The 9,327-nt window shown below is 44.9% G+C and overlaps 1 pseudogene; it reads left to right on the top strand.

Annotated features, from left to right (window-relative positions):
• Window positions 1-1,107: 1,107 nt before the first annotated feature.
• Window positions 1,108-1,225, top strand: LOC124796764 (annotated as a pseudogene).
• The last annotated feature ends 8,102 nt before the right edge of the window (window positions 1,226-9,327 follow it).

Genomic DNA, 9,327 nt, shown 5'->3' with positions numbered 1-9,327 from the left:
AGTGTCGAGGTACGATGTGTCATCCAGCCTGTGGATGGTTTTTAAGGCGGTCTTCCATCTACCTCGGCGAATGCGGGCTGTTTCCCCTTACTCCGCCTCAGTTACACTATGTCGGTGATTGGTGCGTAAACACTGTCTCCACGTACGCGTACACCAGAATTACTCTACTACGCAAACATTTGGGGTTTCACTCATCTCGCATGAGACTTCCAGAGGGAGTCCACTAGGGGCCGAACTACACAATAACCCTGGGTTCGCTGTGGGGCTGCGGTGGGGTCGGTGGACTGCTGTGGCCTGTTGTGGGGTTGTGAACCACTGTGGGCTACGGCGGGACGAAGCCTCTCCGTCGTTTCTAGGTCCCCGGCTACAATTCACAAAACAATACAAGTACAGGTACCTGGCACCGGTGTACTGTACACTGGTGCCACTTTTGTAATCGTGGTATTAATTTACCTGCCCATCCGTTCTAGGCATTCGACATGGTATTCAAAAACAAGGAAATGGTTGACATAATACTACTGTACGGAGAATGTCGCCAAAATGGTAAAAGTGCGGCACAGGTGTATGCCCAGCGGTACTCTAGCAGACGTCATCCCACCTTCATATTGTCAGAAGGCTTCGCGCGACAGGGGAGTTGTCTCCACGAACGCGGATCCGGAGCAGTTGCATGACACATGAAGCAGCAGGGGTAGCTATTCTGACGGCCACTGCAATAAACCCTCATGAAAGTACTTGTGAAATGGAGAGAGAGATGGGAATCCCTCGAACAAACGTAATGTATATTCTGCACAAGCATAGATACTTCCCATATCACGTGGCGCTAAATTGAGGCCTCCTTGGCAACAACATACACAATCGCCTGGAATAGTGTCAACGGGTTCTGCGACAAGGCCATGACTTTACGTGTAGAGTACTGTTTACCGATGAGGCCACGTTTACAAACCATGGGAACATCAACTTCCACAATACGCACTACTAGTCACCAGAAAGCCCACACTGGATTCATTGGGTTGAACACTGTCAGTGGAGCGTCAATGCATTGTGTGGTATTATACACCACCACATCACTGGCCTGTATTTCATTATGGCACTCTTAATGGGGGACAGGGCAACAGCCTTGCCACAGTGGATACACCGGTTCCCGTCAGATCACCGAAGTTAAGCGCTGTCGGGCGTGGTCGGCCCTTGGGTGGGTGACCATCCGGACTGCCATGCGCTGTTGCCATTTTTCGGGGTGCACACAGCCTCGTGCCTCGTGATGCCAACTGAGGACCTACTTGACTGAATAGTAGCGGCTCCGGTCAAAGAAAACCATAATAACGACCGGGAGAGCGGTGTGCTGACCACACGCCCCTCCTATCCGCATCCTCAGCTAGTATGACACGGCGGTCGGATGGTCCCGATGGACCATTGGTAGCCTAAAGAAGGAGTGCTAATGGGGACAGTACGAGCAGTTCCTGAGATGTAACTTACGTGGACTGATGGCAGAACTACCCCTCCATTTGTGTCAGATAATCTTGTACGAACATGATGGATGCCCCGCGCACAGTACCATGGTGGCACAACAGGCGCTAAACCAACAGTTCTCGCATCGATGGATTGGAAGGGACAGCCCATTCAGAGATTTGCAGCACGGTCGCCAGACCTCACCCCGATCGACTTTTTTCTCTGGAGCATGTGAAAGATGTGGTGTATCAGCAGGTCACAAGGACAATGGCCAACACGAAAGCCCATTTTACCACTGCATACGCTGCAATAACGCCACAAACACCGACAGCCGTGAGTGGATCCGTGATGGCGCACGCACAGAGGTGTTGCCAAGCAAATGGCGATCTCTTCGAACATACCTTGTAGCGTTTCGGCTGCGAGACATTTGATGGCAAACCTGCGTGAAATACCCTCAGACTTCAAGAAGAATATAATAATTCCAATCCCAAAGAAAGCAGGTGTTGACAGATGTGAAAATTACCGAACTATCAGTTTAATAAGTCACGGCTGCAAAATACTAACACGAATTCTTTACAGACGAATGGAAAAACTAGTAGAAGCCGACTTCGGGGAAGATCAGTTTGGATTCCGTAGAAATATAGGAGCACGTGAGGCAATACTGACCTTACGACTTATCTTAGAAGACAGATTAAGGAAAGGCAAACCTACGTTTCTAGCATTTGTAGACTTAGAGAAAGCTTTTGACAATGTTGGCTGGAATACTCTCTTTCAAATTCTAAAGGTGGCAGGGGTAAAATACAGGGAGCGAAAGGCTATTTACAACTCGTACAGAAACCAGATGGCAGTTATAAGAGTCGAGGGACATGAAAGGGAAGCAGTTGTTGGGAAGGGAGTAAGACAGGGTTGTAGCCTCTCCCCGATGTTATTCAATCTCTATATTGAGCAAGCAGTAAAGGAAACAAAAGAAAAATTCGGAGTTGGTATTAAAATCCATGGAGAAGAAATAAAAATTTTGAGGTTCGCCGATGACATTGTAATTCTGTCAGAGACAGCAAAGGACTTGGAAGAGCAGTTGAATGGATGGATAGCGTCTTGAAAGGAGGATATAAGATGTGCATCAACAAAAGCAAAACGAGGATAATGGAATGTAGTCGAATTAAGTCGGGTGATGCTGAGGGAATTAGATTAGGAAGTGAGACACTTAAAGTAGTAAAGGAGTTTTGCTATTTGGGGAGCAAAATAACTGATGATGGTCGAAGTAGAGAGGATATAAAATGTAGACTGGCAATGGCAAGAAAAGCGTTTCTGAAGAAGAGAAATTTGTTAACATCGAGTATAGATTTAAGTGTCAGGATATCGTTTCTGAAAGTATTTGTATGGAGTGTAGCCATGTATGGAAGTGAAACATGGACGATAAATAGTTTGGACAAGAAGAGAATAGAAGCTTTCGAAATGTGGTGCTACAGAAGAATGCTGAAGATTAGATGGGTAGATCACTTAACTAATGAGGAAGTATTGAATAGGATTGGGGAGAAGAGAAGTTTGTGGCACAGCTTGACCAGAAGAAGGGATCGGTTGGTAGGACATGTTCTGAGGCATCAAGGGATCACCAGTTTAGTATTGGAGGGAAGCGTGGAGGGTAAAAATCGTAGACGGAGACCAAGAGATGAATACACTAAGCAGATTCATAAGGTTGCAGTAGGTACTGGGAGATGAAGAAGCTTGCACAGTAGCATGGAGAGCTGCATCAAACCAGTCTCAGGACTGAAGACCACAACAACAACAATTGGTAGTGTACTGCTTGAAACAGCCACGTCGATTAAAATATCTAAACGTAACGTTGCAAAGTGATATGAAATGGAACCAGCACATAGGGAAGGTGAATGGCCGACTTTGGTTTATTGGGAGAATTTTGGGAAAGTGTGGGTCATCTGTACAGGAGACCGCTCATGGAACACTAGTGCGACCCTTTCTTGAGTGCTGCTTGACTGTTTGAGATCTGCACGAGGTCGGATTAAAGAAAGGCATCGAAGCAATTCAGAGCTGGCTGCCAGCAGCGCATGTTTTACGGAGATGCTTTGGGAGCTTAAATCGGAATCCCTGCAGGGAAGGCAGTATTGAGATAATTTAGAGAAACGGTATTCGAAGCTGACTGCAGAACGATTCTACTGCTGCCATGTACATTTCGCGTAAGGGCTACAAAAATAAGATAAGTCGTTTTACCCTCGTTCTATTTGAGTTGAAAAGGAAGGGAAATGACTAGTATTGATATAAGGTACCCTTCTCCACGCACCTTAGGGTGGCTTGTAGAGTATGTTTTTTCCTCTTAGGTCTGCAACCTTCACGTTGATTAGCAGCAGTTCGCCATGCATTTCTGTCTTCGGCCTTCCTCTTAAGAGCAGTGGTACCCTCCATAATATGGTTAATGTATTCTAGTCTGGACCAGCCTCTTGCATTTTTCCCTTCTACTGTCCCTTAAACTATATTTTTAATGATAACATCATCTCTCAACAGACGGCCGGGCCATGTGTCCCTTCTGTGTTTGATTGCCTTCAGCAGACAAGGCTTCTCTTCCTTCATTCTGTGAAGACCTCTTCGTTTGACATCTTGTCTGCTCAGGAAGTCTTGAGCATTCTGCGGTAGTACCACATCTCGAAGGATGTTGTTTATGTTTTTCTGCTTCTACGAGTGTCCATGTTTCACTTTCGTACAGCAGCACACTTCAAACAAACGTCTTTATGACGGTTTCCCTGAGATGTTCGCATATGTTGCTGGACGTCAAACGGTTTCTTCTCTTACTTAAAGCAGCTTTTGCTGGTGGATTCGGCTTGCAGTATCCTTCCTTGACCTTCCGTATGATGTAATGTTACTCCCTAGGTGAGCGAAGGATTCGACTGCCTCCAGTCGCTCAGTGTGAAGTGAGCATTTGGCAACGCTGCTTTGTCTGGTTACCACCAAGATTTTTGTTTAATCTTCATCAATTTTCAAATTATAGGAAGAGATGAGGGTGGTTTCCATTTGGGCCAGCATCGCTACTAATTGTTCTACATCCTCTCTAAACACTGCGCTATATCTGTTTTCTCACCATGAATTTTAATTCTTCCTGTATCCTAGTTTCTCCCTAGCTTCAGCTTATTGCTCTCTTGAATGTACCCAGTGGGCAAGAGAGGAGAGAGTGAGCAGCCCTGTCGTACACGCTGCTTAATAGCATTATTTCTTGATGTTCCGCACCCCTTATCACAGAGACCTCTTCTTACACAGTCTCTGCATGACTCTTCTACCTTATGCCAATCTCTCTCAGTATCTTAAAAACCTGTCGCCAGACTACCGTGTCAAATGCTTCTTCCGAGTCGATGAAGGCAATATATGTCTTGACCCTTCTTTAGTCTTTTCTCAAGAACTAATCGTAAGCCGAGTATTGCTTCTCGTGTGCACACACCTGTATTAAAGCCAAACTGGTCGTCCGTGACCATTGCATCGGTCATGCCTTCTATTCGCCTTACAATGATAGAGGTCAAGATTTTCGAGGTATGTGTTACGAAACTGAGTTTCCTATATTGTTCACATCTGTTTGCAGATGCTTTATGTGGTATTGGCACTGTGATACATTTTTAACGTCTGCTGGGAGCTCCCCAGTTTCGTATATAAATTGTATGACACGGAACAGTTCTTCATGTAGCTATTCTCCGGCAGCCTTGATGAGTTCTGCTGGCATATCATCAACTCTAGCGACTTTCCCACGTTTTAACTGCAAGATAGAACTCATCGCGCATGATACAGAGTCGCAGTTCTTCCAGGTCGATTTCGTCAAGGTTCTCCAGTGGCAGAATGTCATTATTTTCTGCACACAGTTTTTCAAAGTACTGTTTCCACCTCTCTACTACATCTTTCTGCTTATGTAACACTACTCCATCTCGGTTTTGGATTCCACTACAGTTTATTTTTATGTTTCCAAACAACTGTTTAACTGATTTATTGGTAGATTCCAGCTTTCCTACCTCTATCATTTCAGTCACGTTTTTGAACTGGTCCATCAAGAATATTTGTTTAGCTTTTTTTGACTCTCGTTTGGTTTCATTCCTTGGTACTCTGTTGCCTTTGTCTTTCATCAGTGTTGTCTTCTTTCAGGTTAACTCTAAAATATATTTTTGTTATTATGCTTTCCGTAATCCATTCTTGTTCATGCTTTGTCTTCTGTCTCTCAACTAATCTTTTGCTGCTCGTAGTATATTGCTTTTCAGGGATTCTCATCTTTTTTCAATAATTCTGGTAGTGTTCATAACTGTAGTCATGTTTGTTTGTTCCTCGTATGTCGACCTAACCATACTATCGTTCAGTCTAGTCAGATCCCATTTCTCACAAGGTCTTTTCTTAACGTTCTTGAATTTCGGATCACATTCTCATATCACTGTACTATGGTCACAATCAATGTCTGGCCCTGGGTTGCTTACACAGTCTGTTACTTGATTCCACGACCTTTGTCTAACAAGAACGAAGTCGATCTGATGTCTCATTCTACTTTCGGGGGCTTTCCGTGTACATCACCTCTGAGGATGATGTTGAAACCACTTGTTACATTTTACTGGTTGATGTTCTGTGCAGATTCTACTGATCTATCTCGCCGTTCATTTCTTTCTCCAAGCCCAGAAGGCCCCATAGCCTCTCTCCTTCTCCCATTGATACTGTCTAGTCTCCCGTAATGTTAAGGTCGTCTTGGCCTTGCTCATGTCTGCAGCACCTTTTATCTCACTGTACCCTTTTCCCACTTCTTCTTCATCACAGGCTGACGTCGGCATATACACCTGGACTATCACTGTCTTGTTCGGTCTTGCGTCCAATTATGCAACTGGTATTCTTCCACATATTGTTGGTAACCACCTACTCTACGACAGAGTTCCTTGCAAAGGACCACTCCTACCCCTCTTTCTTCCAGCCCTTGTTTATAGGCCTGTTATCGCCACTCAAAAAGTCTCCAACATGGCCGCATTATCTCGTTCACTCTCCTTCTTTTCATTTCCAACTTGAAGTTCTTTAGCTTACCGCACCTCAGAAGTGTTCAGTCATTCCATGTTGCCATTCGTTTTCTTGTATTCTTCACAACATTTATTTTCTTGAAAGGACAGACTTCTGCAGCTCCATCCCGGAGATCCGAGTGGGGGACTGTTCTCCTATTCTCTAAACTTTTAGATAAGAACGCTTCACAGTCTTTCCCCAACTGAAACCAAACTTCTGTTTCCTGGGATATCCCGCAGATTTTTAATGTGGTGGTTTCCTCTTGCCTTCGGCATCTTATGCCGTAAAGAATTCTTCATCTTTAGGAGAGTTTTCTCCTTCCAAGGGCTAGAGGATGCCCTAGATTTGTACCGGCTCATCGCCCGCCATAGTGGCCATTGATTCTTGATACTGTGGGATTCCTTATCCTAGGAACTATTTGGTCCCTGTACTCGCTAACCGTTTTTTCGCATAAGTTGCCCCATCTCCACGATGCGGAGGTGGGCATCAGGATTTTGCTTTCATCGAGACTACAACCAATACGGCATTTCCCGGTCTCTATTGTACTTAGTACGTATGTAGATGTAATTGTAGATCCCGCCTCTACTGTAGTAGCAGTTGACGGTGTAACTGGGTCAACATAGGAACACAAAGGGGTCGTTTGGTGAGAAGTGCCATTGTCTACAGTGTGCACTCAATAGTTCGCCGAAACATTTCACCCGCCCCAGTTCTGTATTTTGTCGTCAGGTCGGCCGTAGATCGCAGACTACCCCACTTTACGGAGCCGACAAGCCTCTGAACTCTACTTTCTGTAACGCGGCATTAGCATCCTTCACATTTTTGAGTGTTCGTGGTTCCACCGTCCTTCACTTGCTATAAATGCTCTCGATAATATCACGCTAACAGCCGACCAGCTTCGCTGTTTACAAGACATTTGTTCCCAGGCGCCGGGCAATAACGGTATGCTCTTTGCCAACGTTGCCTATGTCAGTTGATTTCCATATATGGGGCTCATATCGTTGTCAGTCTTTACTGCATAACGTGCCCCTAACGCCATCGGGCAGTACTCAACGTTGATATGGGCAGTGCTCATACCGTCTATGTTCATCAGCGTACCTCAAAATGATTTAATGCGTGTTCAGACAATTTTGTATGTGCGTTACGAATTTTTATGAAAGATATTCACAATAACTGTCTTCTTACATCTAGGCAACGCCACAGGTTGCGTCACAGCCAGTGATTGCCAGAAGATTCCGCCGTTCGTTGTTTCATACCTCTGACTCCACTGGGTCAACTGAAATTCAGTTGCCAAAATTAAAATAATTGGTGACTAATATGTATCATTTAATGGTGAAATTGTTCACTTCTTTGTCAATCTTACAAGGGATCTCACAGGCTGACGCTCTTCGATTTTCTTCGTACTCAACAGGTAAATAACGAGCAAGTCGGGAAAGAATGCCAATGTGCACTCGGTATATTTGCCGGGAAGTCTTGTCCGAAATCTGGAGAAGGCTCTGCTGGAGGTTATCGAGCGCACTGGTGCAAACGCTTGTGAGCCGTGGTGGCCGGCGCTAGTTATGCACCATTTGCATCGCTGATATCGACAATCGCCTGGTCTTGTATCTCTGACTGTTCCGCCTTTGGTTTTCCGGCTTGGCGTGTAGTCGAGGGCTCTCTCCGCCCGGCGTTCAACGAGGTAACACGTTTTGAAGGCAGTCTCTCCTCTCTATCCGCTGTGCCTGGGCCTCGTCGTCCTCGCCGTCCTTGCCGCTTGCCGCGCGCCGGGTGTAGCCTACGGTGCTGATTAGTTGATGCGTTTGCGTACGAAACGGTGGCGGGTCCGTCGTCTCATGCTAAACATCACCTTATCGCGTAACTGGACGCATTAAGTTACGTATGGTTCATATTCTGCTGTTAACCTGTGAAGATTTGTGAAAATTATGGTGGCATGTTGTATCTGCCGGAGATCAGTTAAGGATGGCTCTTAATAAGAGAGTGTTACACTGAACTTACCAAATCTAACGCTTCAAAGTGTTGTTTCCGCGGAGCAGAGTCTACTTATTTCGGGAAATGCAAAAGGGAATAGAGTTTCACTGCTTGTTTTAAAGGTTCCTTGCAATGTTAATTTGATGTAGTATGTTAATTAGTGCGCTCTTCGCCTTGGTTTTAGACTTTCTTTTAATACGAAGGGCAGAGGTTTGTTAAGTCAGTGTGATTTTAATTGTTCTCTTATTCGGTAAATGTCTCGCTTTGGTTTTCAGTTATCTTACTGATAGTCGCGTGGTTATTAAGCCTTGCATGGTCTTCAAAAATGTGAATCACGAGTTGAATTTGTCTGCCTCGTGAATTATTTGCTGTTGGAGAAATGGTCTGGTATGTGGGGCAGATGGAGTTTGTCGCCTTGAAGGGAAGTCTGAGATCGTGTGTGTGTTCGGCGTGTTTTCCGCCCTGGCTTGCAGCCTGATCATCTTCGAAAGTGCTTGGCGATTGCTTTCTCCTGGTTTGTTCCGAGTACCACCATGCATAAGTCGCGCTCCCATCCTTTAGTTACATATCCGGCCCGTCCGCCGGGACGGACGAGATCTTTTCATAAGTAACTCAGGGTGAATCATTAGTGTTGTGTAAATTCTGGTTACGTAAGCAATGAATTTAACAGTGGGCTTATGGTGCAAACTGTCTGCGATCCTTTTGTAATCACATATAATTATTATCTTTAAAATTTTGTTTGTCATATTAATTCATGATCCAGTCACATAGCTTTTCTAAGTTTGGTGAAGGACAAGCGTCCGAAATTTAAAGACTTGATCATTCGTAATTCCATTTCTATTTTTTTTTAAACAAAAGGGAGACGGTTAAAGTCTGTAGTACGTTTTCTTAAGAGGAGAA

The sequence above is a fragment of the Schistocerca piceifrons genome, chromosome 4 (genome assembly GCF_021461385.2).
Source record: "Schistocerca piceifrons isolate TAMUIC-IGC-003096 chromosome 4, iqSchPice1.1, whole genome shotgun sequence".
In the NCBI taxonomy this organism is placed as follows: Eukaryota; Metazoa; Arthropoda; class Insecta; order Orthoptera; family Acrididae; genus Schistocerca; species Schistocerca piceifrons.
This window is presented reverse-complemented; position numbering and strand designations above follow the sequence as displayed.